Below are 15,514 nucleotides of genomic sequence, written 5' to 3' on the forward strand. Positions count from 1 at the left end.
AGTTACAATAGTACTATAATCAATGAGTTAGGCGGTACATTCAACCACATTAATAGGATACAGATTGAATGGAATATTGGTGCTCATATCAGTGTTACAGAATACAGAAATACTTATCAGATACAAAATATCGTAACTATTTCAGTATGAATTGCGTACTCTCGAGCCAGTCACACACACATCAATTTTTAGACGTGCAACATTTTCCCGTTCTTAAGAATCCCACCAGATTGAATGAAACTTGACAAACCAACATGATGTCATCAGATAGACATAATTTGTTTGCCAAGTAATGTTATTCTGACAGAATTCATTAGGACGGCAAGAAAAAAATCTATGTAGTCCGTACAAAATAGCTTCTGTCTTGGGAGGGAAATGCTCAGCAGAGAAAGCATACAGCGGGAGGGATACAGAGGCTCCCAATATACAGATACAGATGCTCTTCAACTTCTAGTACTCTTCATGTGCTCATGCTACACATGCGAAGTTTCCTGTCTGAAAGCAGTCAGACGACTGCCAAATTGGCAACTGCGCTTCTGCCTATTACTCTATAAGTTATTAAAATTGGCTGATCTCCCACCATTCCTCTGCGCTGAATATTCCTTCAAGTCAGAAGTAATTTCATATGGACTATAGTACTCTTCATGTGCTCATGCTACACATGCGAAGTTTCCTGTCTGAAAGCAGTCAGACGACTGCCAAATTGGCAACTGTGCTTCTGCCTATTACACCATAAGTTATTAAAATTGGCTGATCTTCCTCCATTCCTCTGCAGTGAATATTCCCCCAAGTCAGAAGTAATTTTGTATGGACTATAGTACTCTTCATGTTCTCATGCTACACATGCAAAGTTTCCTGTCTGAAAGCAGTCAGACGACTGCCAAATTGGTAACTTCGCTTCTACATATGACTCTATTGATGACTGTAAATGGCTGATATCCGTTAATTCCTCTGCACTGCATATTCCTCAGAGTCAGAAGTAATTTCGTACGGACTATAGTCTTTCTTATGATGCCCACTTTATTTTATTGATTGTACGTGGGTAATGGGATGTGCGAAGGTAAAATGAGATGATCGAACATCCTTGCCTATTCGATGGGATTCGAACCCGGGACCAGGTGCAACGCCTTAGTCAACTCGGCTATTATCTTTCTAATCTATAATAAACTATACCCTTCCTACTCGGAATAAGTTACTATGAACCTAAAGTTGGAAAACGTTTTACAATCTATAAGCCACTGAACCAGTTTTTTTGTCATAGTCATTCAATCTCAGCTGTTTTCCTTGCATGGAATCAAGCCGGTAAACAACTGTTTGCAGAACAAATAAACATATGATTCTCATCACAGCATACTCTATTGTAATGGAACCATATGTTTCCTTTACAATCGAGTATGTTCCGAAATAGAAATAGCAAAACTGCTACAAAAAACCACCTTCAGCGCTTCATGTGGAAGTTTTGTCAACTTCCACAAAATTTCTGATTCGAAATTTGTAAACTAGGTTATTATTATTTCACATTATTATTATAGGCTATTTATAGAATTCATGTAGTAGCTTCAGCACAAGCAGGTAATGTTTTCTACTTCTCAATTATTCTTCTTCATAATCATAAGTAATATGACAAAAAATTATGTACATTACTTGGACTTGAATTTCTTTTGCAGTGCTCGAATAAAATTCTAGTATAGGCTAACACCTCGACTAGAAACATCATTCTCGCCTGCAAAAGACCCATTCCGATCCTTGTGACGTAAGAAACTAATTTTGATGGTTTGTGCGTGCAATAATTGAATTCAAATAATTGATTTTGGATAAATTCGTCCACCAAAAACAAAATACAAAAATAAATGTAAGCTACTTCACTGAAAAGTACATAGTATCAATAAATCTGTGGTTTTTTGACAATTTCTTATTCTTCTTCATTCAAGAAAAGTACATGAATAAAAATCCAGAAAAATTGGTTCTACGGATGTGTGAGTGGAAAAAAATCAATTCCAATTTCAATTCTAGTTACAATCTGTAAGTCCAATTCGTTGTATGTTGAAAAAGGTTGATTTTTTTGCTGAGGTGAAAAAGTGATTACATGAACAAGTTCCACAACATTTCTGAAGACAGTGTGACTTTGATTCTTTTTTCTAGAATGTCTTCTTATAGCATAGATCATTATTTGTGGGTATAGATGATTATCTACACAATTGAGACTCTGACAGAAAAAGTATGATAAAATAGGATACCGAGAAAACACTGATTCATCTGAACCGAAAATTACTTAACGAGCGGTTTGCATGTTATCCGAGCACCCGTTGAAAATCTTCACGATGTTTTCTGACATTAGAACAAGGCAAGAAATTTTTCCGAATGAAGGAACGGAGGAACTGAGGAACGGAACGACAGTGAAAACTTGATATGAGAACGTGGAGAATAAGAGCTGGTTTGTTTTATACAGTTCTCATATTTTTGCACTTATCAAAGATATGAAACTAGTGACTCGCTGTTGGAGACTCGCTCAAGAACTCTTGAATTGCAATCTTTGAAACCCAAAGTTTTGATGTAGGAATGAATGAATCTGATCTGTTTATGTTAGGAATGGAAGAACTTTTGTAATTGAATGCAATGAATTCTTCAGTTGAGTAAATAATAAATCACTACAAATTGTTCTCTTGTGCTCTTTCAATGTTATTTGTTATTTATTTATTCATTCATTTTTTCATTTATTCATTTATTTATTCATTCATTCATTCATTCATTCATATATCCATTTATTTATCTATCATTTACAATCAACTTAAGGACAAAGAAACAGACTACAGTCCAAAACTTCTTTTCATCCCAATTTCATAAATAAATTGTCCAAATAAAGGTTATGTGCGACTCTCCAATTCTTCACTAATTTCCTGGAAAAGGACGGAGTAGTGAGTCAATTTTGACTCAGCCTCGACCGGCTGCCTGAAAAGCAGTCCTTGACTAAAGTCAGCTCACATAACCCAACACATTAAGATGGACACGTTAAGTCGTCGGTCCCGGCTGCCTGAAAAGCAGTCGTTGACTTAAGTCAGCTGACATAACCCAACACATTAAGATGGACACGTTAAGTCGTCGGTCCCGGCTGCCTGAAAAGCAGTCGTTGACTAAAGTCAGCTGACATAACCCAACACATTAAGATGGACACGTTAAGTCGTCGGTCCCGGCTGCCTGAAAAGCAGTCGTTGACTAAAGTCAGCTGACATAACCCAACACATCAAGATGGACACGTTAAGTCGTCGGTCCCGGCTGCCTGAAAGCAGTCGTTGACTAAAGTCAGCTGACACAACCCAACACATCAAGATGGACACGTTAAGTCGTCGGTCCCGGCTGCCTGAGAAGCAGTTGTTGACTAAAGTCAGCTGACATAACCCAACGACTGCTTTTCAGGCAGCGGGGACCGACGACTTGACGTGTTCATCTGAAACACGGGAGTGGCCGAGATAAATATCTTGCCCGGGCCGGGATTTGAACCTGGGCCTCTGAATCATAAAGCCAGCATCTGATCCACTCGACTACGGCCACTTTCCCTTCAATAAGTCAACAGTGTGAGCCTTCAAACTCTCGTTCAATAAGAGTTATTTCCTGCTGCTTTAGAGAATGAGAGATGGTGCTTTCAATCGATTTCTTATAATATATTTCTTGATCTATTATTGATAATCATGTTTTCAATCGATATTGATGTCTATTTTTACTTTCCTTGCCCTATTACCGTAAGTGAGGAAAGTATTGCTCTCCAGAAAAAATTAAGGTACCCCAGTTTCTATATTCCTATACGTTTCAAGATCCCCTGAGTCCAAAAAAGTGGTTTTTGAGTATTGGTCTGTATGTGTGTATGTGTGTGTGTGTGTGTGTGGTGTGTGTGTGTGTGTGTGTGTGTGTGTGTGTATGTGCGTCTGTGTACACGATATCTCATCCCTTAATTAACGGAATGACTTGAAATTTGGAACTTGAGTTCCTTTTCCAATAAGGATCCGACACGAACAATTTCGATTGAATGCAATTCAAGATGGCGGCAAAAATGGCGAAAATGGCTAAAGGCGCGTACAGACTTTCGCTCTGCTCCGCAACCGAACGTCACTCCAGCAGAGTGATTGATGATTGACCAGGGAGCAAGAGTGGTTCGACCGGGGAACGCGAGAAGATCTAACATCTTCCGTAACGTTCATGATGGGTGCGTGGGCGGCGCGACTGTGGTTCGATGGAGGAACGGGGGCGGTATGAGGGCGGTACGAGGGCGGAGCGTGCTCGGTGCCGGTTGGAAGCGCGTATATGTGTACGCAGCTTAAGAAGTCATTGATGAGCTCTATCAACTGCCACAAGTCACTCATCTGTAAAAACTAAAAATTTCAGGAGCTTCGCCCGAACTATGCAAACTTTGATTTTAGATTACCAATTATCAGGCTTCAGGAACAATTTAAACGAAAAATTTCAAGTGGGACAGATTGAGCATAAAAATCTCTACAAATAATTTTCAGTAACATTTCCACCTAAAATTGGAAATAAGCTCGAAGTTCGAGAGAATAAGAATATTCAATTTGCAAACTGTTGGCAAGTGTCGCTTCTATAAAATCATTCACTATGAAGGGATAGCAGACTTCATGTGTCTGCAGCGTTATTATCCTGTCACCAACTGGCTTAGATCTTGGAATAGTAGACTTTAGATGCGCGTGAACACAAGCGTCAGTTGATCAATTTCCATAACGGCAAGGAAAGTTGTGTGAGCGCGCCACACCAGATTTTTTCAAATTTTAGAGGACGATTTGACAAGCAAATAAGTCAAACTGACAATGGATTATTATTGGAAAATACTTTTCTCAGATAAACAGTTGATTGAAAGCAATGAAATTCAATGGATTCTTCATCCTCTTTTCTTCCTGTTCTTCTTCTTCTTCTTCTTCTTCTTCTTCTTCTTCTTCTTCTTCTTCTTCTTCTTCTTCTTCTTTTTCAACATCTCCTCCTCCTTCTCACTCTTTTTCAACATCTTCTCCTCCTTCTCCTCCTCCTCCTCCTCCGCCACTCCTCCTCCTCCGCCTCACCACCTCCTCCGTCTTTCTCACTAACTCCTTCTCTATAACGTTTACAATTGTTAAATCTACCATCGCTTGTTTAAATCGCGCGCGCCAGCCATGCACTCCTTCTCGTTTTGCAATCACATTTTTATTTCATCTTTTACTTCTTTAGAATCCTTTTCATATTTTATTTACTCCTTTTCGTCATTTTTGCCATTGTCTACATTTTTTGGACTATTTTGTGGTTTGGATAGTATTTTATTGACTTGATTTTTTGTCTTAGTTGGTATTATTGTTAGTGTAGGACGCCTACTGTTTTCCTGGTTCTTCATCGCGTATGACGTTCCATGTTGCATCGGAATTTTTCTTCTTCTTCTTCTTCTCCTTGATAATCGCAGTACTAGATTCATAGCTGATGAGTGTAAAATATGTGGAGCAAAGTTTCTGAGAGACCGGTAGATAATAGAGTGACGTTGACAGCACAAAAAGCAGGAAACCCAGGTAGCTGTGCTGTGAGCATTCCTTCGCACATCATTGAGCACCGGCAGTTCATTTTAGAATGGAGCCGATAACGCATTCCTCGAATTCCACGCAATCCATTCTACACACCGCATCACACATAAGGCGCAAGATTTACGATAGCATATCTCGTTTGATAGATGTTCCAATTGTCGCTTGGTTGGAATCCCCTAGAAGATCAGGAAAGGGTAGGTGGGAATATTGAAGAGAGAGGGGAGTAAGAGAGGATTTGAGATCGGATTACCGTGTGAGAGTGTCCTGTTTGATCGATAGTGTTTATGGCTGATTGGACAAATAGGTATAAGTCTTCATGTTTGTAACCTGAAAATTGGTCGCAGACGATTCCATGTCCGAATCTCCGTTTCTCCACTCAACCGTAATCAGGATTCGGGACTTGATTTATTGACTCACTAGAATAGAATTGCAGAAAATCTGGTGCTTTGTGTAGTTATGTGAGTTATTGGATATATATATATATATATAATATATATATATATATATAATATATATATATATATATATATATATATATAATATATATATATATATATATATATGCATATGCATTCATAGGCCAAAATTAGAAAAAAACATAATTTTAAATGGCGAAAGTGTTTTCAAAAACAGGGGTTTTCACGATTTTCTAGAAAACGGCTCCAACGATTTTGATTAGAGTTATACCTGAAATAGTCATTGATAAGCTCTATCAACAAGTCCCATATCTGTAAAAATTTCAGGAGCTCCGCCCCATCCATGCAAAGTTTGATTTTAGATTCTCAATTATCAGGCTTCAGATACAATTTGAACCAAAAAAATACAGTGGAAAAGATTCAGCATGAGAATCTCTACATTTAATGTTCTGTAACATTTCCACCTAAGATGAAATATAAGCTCGAAATTCGAGAAAATGTGATTATCCAATTGCAAACTGTTGGTAACTGTTGATTCTATTAGTTGATTCACTATGAAGAGAAAGCACACCTCGTGTGTTTTCAGCGTTATTGCCCTGTCACCAGCTGGCTCAAATCTTTGAATAGTAGACTTGAGATTCGCGGGAACACTAGCGTCACGTGATCAATTTTCATAACGGCAAGGAAAGTTGTGTGAGTGCGCCACACCAGATTTTTATCATAAAGCTGTTTTCAAAGTCACAGCGACTGCGATTGACGTACAGAACTTTAGAACTTCAGACTATTACGCTAGGGGAGACGTAGTGCTCAAACTTGTGGTACCACAATCGCAAGGAAAATAATAGCTACCACAGCGCGCAACGTCATGTGGAAGTATCAGTGCCACTGCCTTGCCTGCCAATGCATTCCATATGCGCTGCGTTTGTGGTACCACAGATGGAAAATAATCGCTCCCACATCCCACATGGCGATAGTGGTTCGTCTGCAACCGGCCTTAATGGGGAAATTACAGAAATAGCATGCAAATAATTCAAGCTGTCTAATGAAATAACATGCAAATGATTCCAGCTGACTGATTGACCGAGCGAAGTGATGTCCAAGATTCAAGTCGACGGTTTTGTATTTCTTTTTTTCATATGTTCATATTTTTATATTTATGTTCATATGTTTGGCATTTACAGCGAAACGCAGCAATGGATTTTCATGAAATTTGACAGGTATGTTCCTTTTTGAATTTCACGTCGACGTATACATAGGCCTACGGTTTTTTGAAATTTTTCATTTTAAGGATGATACAAAAGGAAGAGGAGTCTCCTTGGAACGCCAATATTACCACAAAAATCAGACTCTAGAATAATTATTCATCATAAATCAGCTGTCTAGTGGACTATAATACTACCCGTTCAAAAACATCGAACATCTTGAAGATATATTTATATATTTTTTTTCTCTTCTCCAACACACCCAAACACTAAGCCAATGGTTTTTTATATTTTGTAACATTTTATTGTGTTTTATTTGTTTCGTAAATCTTTGTAATTTTGTTTTGTCTTGTTTTGTGTGTTTTTAATAAATAAATTAAAATAAATTGAAATTGAAATATCTTTCTATCAACGTTGTGGACAGTTGCAGCCTGACCTGATAACAGCGCTCACACTCACATTCCGGGACGACACGTCACGGTACGATAGGACAGAAAGCTCTATGTTTATTAAGGATTCCTTCTAGACATTTTAAATTGATAAATTATGTATTAATTTTTGAGAAAACATACCAACAGGTCAATGTAACTTAGTGAGTGCGAGGTCTACTGTTCACAGAACTTCTAGTAATTCAAAACCAATTCGTTTCTTATGCACTTTCTATGTCATTTTCATATCCTGGAAGAGGACGGAGGAGTGAGTCGATTCTGTTGTCCAACGAACTTGACCTGTAAAAAGGTTCGAGCAATTCGTGTTCAAAATTTGAAGCTGATTGATCAATTCTCTCTAAAGTTCTTGCCGAACATACAGACAGAAAACGACCTTGGGCTCTGGTGAGTCAAAAGTGAGAACTTTGCTAACGCTCGTTTAATGAATTTCATTATCTCTCAGGTTGATTGGTAGAAAAGACTTCAAAGTATTGAACCATAGAGAGGCAATAAGATATCTACGTCAAGTAGATATCCCATGGTATAGGGCGTTTATGTCGCAACTTTTACTGTTATCTCAAGCCGATTCTTCTTCTTCATGTGCCGTCTCCATGGTGGAGGTTGGCTATCATGATGGCAATTTTCACCCTGCTTACAGCTGACTTGAAAAGTTCATTTGAGGTGCACTTGAACCAATCCCTTAAATTGCGCAACCAAGGTATCCTTCTTCACCCACTGACCTCCTACCTGTTATTTTGCCTTGCATAATGAGGTGCAATATTCCATACTTGTTACCTCTCATTATGTGACCCAGGTACCTTAATTTGCACTCCTTGATTTCACCAATGAGTTGCAGTTTCTCACTCATTCTCCTGAGAACCTCTTCATTTGTAACATGATCGGTGTATGAGTTTCACAGCATTCTGCGATAGGTTCGCATCTCAAAGGCTTGTATTTTCTTCTCACCCCATCTATTCAATGTCCATGCTTCCACTCCATATAATAGTACAGGAAACACAAAACATTTAAGGAGACGCATTCGTTATTCAAGCTTGATGTCTCTTGATGTCAGTAAATTCTTGATCCTGATAAATGTGGAACGTGCTTTCTCTATTTTTATTCTGAGTTGTGAGCAGTTATCAGCATTGTAAGTTACCCGAGTCCCAGGGTACGTGCAGGAATCCACCCGCTCCAAACGGGTGGATCAAAATCATGATGGCAGGCATCAAAATCAAATTGTCAAGCCGACTACTGTCGATTATTGTCGAATTTTACTGTTTTGTTGGGGTGAGAGTGTATGAACGGCAAAATATGAGAGACTATCAGCGTCACACAGCTTCACGGGAAAGAATTACATGAACTATTGGCTTGAGATAACAGTAAAAGTTTCGACATAAACTCCCTGTACCATGGGATATCTTCTAATGCTATTGTTTCTCTATGATTTGAGTACCTATTCCTCTGTTTTATTCCTTCCCCCCATTTCTCCCTCCCTTTTTTCCTCATTACTTCTCTTCTCTTCTTTGCCTGCCTATTACATGGGAAACCATAGTTGGCTAGGTATCTTCCTCTCTTTTTTTTCTCTTCTCCAACACACCCAAACACTAGGCCCATGGTTTTTTCATATTTGTAACATTTTATTGTGTTTTATTTGTTTCGTAAATCTTTGTAATTTTGTTTTGACTTGTTTTGTGTGTTTTTAATAAATAAATAAATAAAAATTAATTGATAGAACCTAATCAAGAGTATTTCCACTCTCCCAGATCTACTAAGATTACATACCTTGAAATAAGCTTCGAATTGGACTGAACAATACTGCCCAAACTCCACGAATTCACTGCTTGGAACACCAGATTATTACACGACATTCCAAAGAAGATTAAACGTCAGAGAGCGTATTTGTTTATGATGATAGAGACGCTATACTACGGCGAGATTCTCTGAAAATTGTCAGTATTGTCCAAATGAGTATCAGTGATTTCATATAATAAGGATTGTTGTCAGTTGAAGTGATCCTCACTCGACACGGCACACCACGTAAATGGAAAGTGAGAAAATGATGCCTCGTGAGGAGGGTCTATCACACTTTCTCGCATTCTCTCTCTCATCCGCTCATTCCCTCACACTCACTTATTCTCTCTCTTCCTTACCCTCTTGCACTCTCGCTCCATCTCTCACATGCACACATCTTCAATACGCAAAGCATTCCTTGCGTTGTAGCATATACCTATTGTTGGACAATTTCTATCCATATTTGGGAGAGGAACAGTTTTCTGATTTAAGCATGTTGTTCCTTCCCCAATCATTCATAGTTGAGAATGATATTGTATCTAAAAATGTATGGATAAAATAATAAACAATAGAAACAACAATTATTGTTTTTTTCTCAGTCCTTGTAACAACGGTATTTAGATGAAAACGGTAGTGGTCATGAAATGTGTGCGCAGTGGCCAGCTAGCTAGATTGCGTCATCGCCACCAACCGATGTTTTTAACACCTATTGGCAATTCATGAAACTTATTTGTTAAAAACAGATGATTGGATGTAGAATGACGTCAGCTACACCGGAAATTTAGCACAAACATGCGCGTGACACCTACCGTCTTCTTCTATATACCGTGCTTGTAACAACCTGTTACGGGTTTCTACACTAATAAAACTCTGGAGGCGATTTGTACTGATTAGACTCATTACTTACAGCACTATAACACACGGAGGTAAACCAGAAACAACTATAAACTGATCACTACCCAATAAATTACACAGAATTATCACAAGCTTCCATTAACTAATATAAATAACTGTTTAAAAATTACTGGAAAGATCAAGTTGAACGAATGTCATCTGATAGGCTGTGTTGTGATAAAAGCTGGTAACTCCAAAAAGCTCCTTGTGTATCTCTAGGATGCAACACGTTGCTCATGAGAAGATACAAAAAAGCATCTTTTGCACATGGAAGGTTACCTTGAAGCTCCTTGTATATCTTCTAGGATGCAACACGTTGCTTTTGAGAAGATACAAAAAAACATCTGTTGCTTATGGAAAGATACTTTGAAGCTCCTTGTGTATCTTTTCGGATGCAACACGTTGCTGTTCGAAAGATACCGAAAAGCATCAGTTGCTTATGCAAAGTTAGATTTTCCAGAATGTTGTATGTTTTTGAACGGGTAGTAAGCTATTGTAGTCTAGTGACCCTCCGCCGATAGGCAAAGCTACAGGACCCGGGCTGTGAATATTTCTTCTCCGATACACCCTTAATCTCCTTGCAGTCGCGCTGTTGTAAAAAGTCGAATAGTGTCAGTTTTTTTGCTGCACAAAACTATTGAATGAGGTGGTGGTGTCAGTGAATGAGTCACCTATGCATTCCAAAACATTCCCCCTATCACTCCACTGAGATGCAGTATCAACCGAGCAATGGTTCAGTCTTTAGGTGCCATTTAGTCGCAACAGTGCATATGACACACTGGGCATAAGATAGAGAAAGACTGTATACAGGGACTGTAAACGAACAAATAACACAGAATTGATGGCTTTGCTTGATGTTCAGTATTGGGCTATGAAATGGAAATCATCCAAATGTTCATAGGCGTAAAATAATCCAAGAAGATGGAAAAAGTAATAATACAATTAATTCAACCGAGTAATGGTTCAGTCTATAGGTGCCATTTAGTCGCGACAGTGCATAAGATAGGGAAAGACTGTATATGGGGACTGTAAACGAACCAATAACACAGAATTGATGGCTTTGCTTGATGTTCAATATTGGGCTATGAAATGGTAATCATCCAAATGTTCATAGGCGTGAAATAATCCAAGAAGATGGAAAAAGTAATTATACAATTAATTCAACCGACTAATGGTTCAGTTTATAGGTGCCATTAGGTCGCGACAGTGCAGGCGGATTTGTTGCAGGGGGAGCAAATATGATTCATATCATTAACAGTGTGCTGAATAGCGTCGAAGTTGAAAATTTTAGCAAACGTGATTTTGTTATAATAATGGGAGGAACTAATGATATCAGGTGGAATATGAATGAAATCGATATCAACGCTTATCTACATCAATTGGATAAACTCATCCCACTTTCAGAGAGAACAAACGTAATCATATGCAATATTCCGTATCGATACTATAGCACGTTTAATATGAATAGAGCAATAAAGTGCATTAATACAGAAGTACGGAATTTCACCCGAGATCATCCTATGACATTACTGAATATGTGGGATTTATCAGCTAGAGAGCATACCAATCACGGACTCCACCTCAACAAAAGAGGAAAATTGAAAATAGTACGGAAACTAAAGGAGATTATTATCGATTTATGTCAGCGAGAGGAAAAACTTACTGCAAAGCAATTCAATGTGAATTTTAGCACAATAGAGAAAGACGTGACTGGAGAAAAAAATCACCTCATATGCGATGATATCGCCATCGATGTAGAATTCGGTAAAGGTGATAACGATTATCCAATCCCTAGTCAAGAATCAACTGACGACTCATATGATGATGACACTCAAATTTTTGATTCACATAAAGAGACCGATTTAAACTAGAAAACAATGACAAAGAACATACTTCGGCTGCATTTAACAATGTTATCAAAATAAAACATAACAATAAAGAAAAATGTTTCCTACTTAGCTATAACATTCAAGGATTAAGATCATGCATAGAAGAGTTTGAACTAAATTTGAATAATTTCCACCCTTCGGTTGTTTTGCTTTGCGAGCATTGGATCCCATCAGGATCAGAAGCTTTCCTTGACAGAGTTGGTGGTTACAAAATGGCATCATTTTATTGTAGAAATGAAAAAACAAGAGGAGGAGTAGCGGTGTTAGTTCGACAGGACCACGAATATATAGAGAGAGCTGACATAAACAAGCTGGCAGAAGAAAGTATTTTTGAGTGCTCAGCTGCTGAAGTAGTTGTCAGAGTGGGAGGTAAACCGATAACTTGTTTATTCATATCTATATACAGAACCCCAAATAGCAACGCACTGAAATTTCTTCATAAAATTGAGATGCTTTTTGAAAAGATAAGAAATGACTCTAAAACAAAATATTTATTTATTGGAGGTGATTTCAATATTAATCTATTGGTGGATGATGGCATTAGCAAGGAATTCAGTCGTTTAATCCGATCTCATCAACTCAACACAGTGATCGATAAACCGACGAGAATCACCCCATTTACGGGAACTTGTATTGATAATGTTATCACTAACGTTAATCACAATCTGATAACAAGTACGTTGCATGAGCTGGGTATCTCCGACCACATGGCTATTGGAATTGAATTAAAAAAGATCTGTCACGAATCAAACTCTTTCTTCATTGCAAAACGAATTGTATCAGAAGATAAAATGTGCCTATTCCTCCAGCTTTTGAATTCTGTACGATGGGATGACTGTATGCGAGAAAAATCAAGTAATGGTGCATTCAACGCTTTTTTCCGTTCATTTTATAATAAATTCATAGAGGCTTTCCCAATCAGCACAACCAAAAAAGATAAAAAATTGATGGGCTCTAATAGGAAGAGATGGATGACAAATGGAATAAGGAATAGTATTGCCAGGAAAAGAGAATTGCTTGCAATGGTGAAGGAAAGTCAAGATGAAGGATTATTGGAGTATTTTGAAAAATACAAAACAGTTTTAAAGAAGGTTATCAATCTTGCAAAAAGGAAGGTGAATGATGAATTTTTTTACAAGTCTAAAAACATAAATAAAGCAACATGGAAGGTCGTGAAGGAAGAAATTGGAGGATGCTTAAAACAAAGCGCAATCCCAGATATAAATCTACCTGAAGAGGTTATAACTAATCCGAAAAAGAAGGCCAGCTTGTTCAACAGATTTTTCATAACTTCATCCTCTTCAAACTTAAATTCACAATCTCTTGATAAATGTTCTGAGCTCTTGAATAAAGCGAAAAGATGTACATCTACATTCAATTTCAAAACTGTTTCTGAGAAGAGTGTTGTGAGTATCATAGCAAGATTGAACAGCTCCCCCTCCTCGGGTTGGGATGAAATTCCATCTTCAGTTATAAAAGCATCCAAACATCTGATATCAGGACCTCTAACTTATATTATAAATCTGTCATTGAAAACTGGCGAATTCCCAAGTAAGCTGAAATATGCTATTGTGAAACCCCTATTCAAAAAAGGGGATCAGAAAGAACTAAATAATTATCGGCCAATAGCAATTTTGCCAGTTTTTTCCAAGATTTTTGAAAGAGTTGTACATGAACAACTCTCAAAATATTTAGAAATAAATAACATCCTGTTCAAAAATCAACATGGGTTTCGCAAAGGTCATGCAACTAAGGATGCTGTTTTTAATGTTGTAAATGATGTGCTGGAGAGTTTGGATCAGAAAAAACATGCAATGGGGATCTTCTGCGACCTCTCCAGAGCTTTTGACATGGTTAATCACCACCTGTTGCTTTGCAAATTGGAATATTATGGCCTGGATATCTCAGCTTTAAATTCTTTAAAAGTTTTTTATTGAATAGGAAACAGAAAGTGAAGTTACATGATAACAATGGGATAAGCTATTTTTCAGAATGGAGAAATATACCCTGCGGTGTACCACAGGGATCTATTCTTGGCCCTTTGTTATTCATAATTTATGTGAATGACCTTCCAGACAATATCACGTCCAATGTCTTTCTTTTTGCGGATGATACCACAAGTATTGTGACTGGAACGTGGGAAGAAGTTGTCCAGAGGACTGAAGAGACTATTAATCAAATGAACATCTGGTTTCAGGCTAACGGTCTTTGTTTGAATATAAACAAAACCAAATTATTGGATTTCAAGTTGACTGAGACCAGTAAGTTGAGTGACACAATCAGCCAAAAGATGGATGAGATTGTTCATGATGAAGTCTGCTTTTTAGGAGTCAGAATCAGAAACTGTCTCAAGTGGAATGATCAAGTGGATCACATTCTGAACAAACTCTCAAGTGTCTGCTTCTCTTTGAAAGTACTGAAGAATATAGTTGGAACAAAAACACTATTGAATGTCTTCCATGGCTATTTAATGTCGATAATTCAATATAGCATAATGTTCTGGGGTAGTGGAAAAAATAATCTCAATTCTGTCTTCAAAAAGCAAAAAAAAAGCCCTCAGAATTGTCGACAACTTGAAGCCTTATGAATCTTGTAAAAACTCTTTTAGAAGACTTAGCATTTTAACAGTTCCTGCACTGTACTTTCTCGAAATTGCAACTATGACGAAGAAAAACGAGAAGATATTAAGAGAGAGTCATATCCATCATAGTTACAATACTAGAAACCAGATAGTTCATCTTCAGTACCCGCAACACAGAACCGCAAGCTTAGAGAAAGGGCCACATTATAGCGGATTAAGAGCTTATAACTCTCTTCCTATTGAAATAAAATGTATTGAGTGCCCAAAAAGGTTAAAGAATGCAATAAAAGCTAAATTGATCGATGCATCTCCGTACAGTGTAGAGGAAAGCTTCAACTGTTGGCGCGTGTAGGTATTTTTTGCTGGCATATATTTCCAACTACTTTGTATGTTCTGATTTTCTTCTTTTTTTTCTCTATTTTATGATTACTTTTTTTTTAGTATTGTACTCAATACTTTTTGACGTGTCATATACTACCAAGCTTTGCTTGATTATGTAGTGTTACATGACGAAAATTAAACTAAACTAAACTAAACTGCATAAGATGGAAAAAGACTGTATATTGGGACTGTAAACGAACCAATAACACAGAATTGATGGCTTTGCTTGATGTTCAATATTGGGCTATGAAATGGCAATCGTCCAAAAGTTCATAGGCGTAAAATAATCCAAGAAGATGGAAAAATTAATTATACAATTAATTAGTAGTTCTGTGAACAGTAGACCTCACGCAGTATTCTCATCCACAAGTACCTGATTGAAA

At 37.6% G+C, this 15,514-nt stretch overlaps 1 protein-coding gene across 2 annotated transcripts in view; it reads right to left on the reverse strand.

Moving 5' to 3' along the window:
• The window catches only part of LOC111055043 (furin-like protease 2), a 718,014-nt gene that overhangs the window by 325,235 nt on the left and 377,265 nt on the right, over positions 1–15,514 (reverse strand). The window lies entirely within an intron of this gene.

This window comes from Nilaparvata lugens, chromosome 9 (genome assembly GCF_014356525.2).
Source record: "Nilaparvata lugens isolate BPH chromosome 9, ASM1435652v1, whole genome shotgun sequence".
Taxonomy (NCBI): Eukaryota; Metazoa; Arthropoda; class Insecta; order Hemiptera; family Delphacidae; genus Nilaparvata; species Nilaparvata lugens.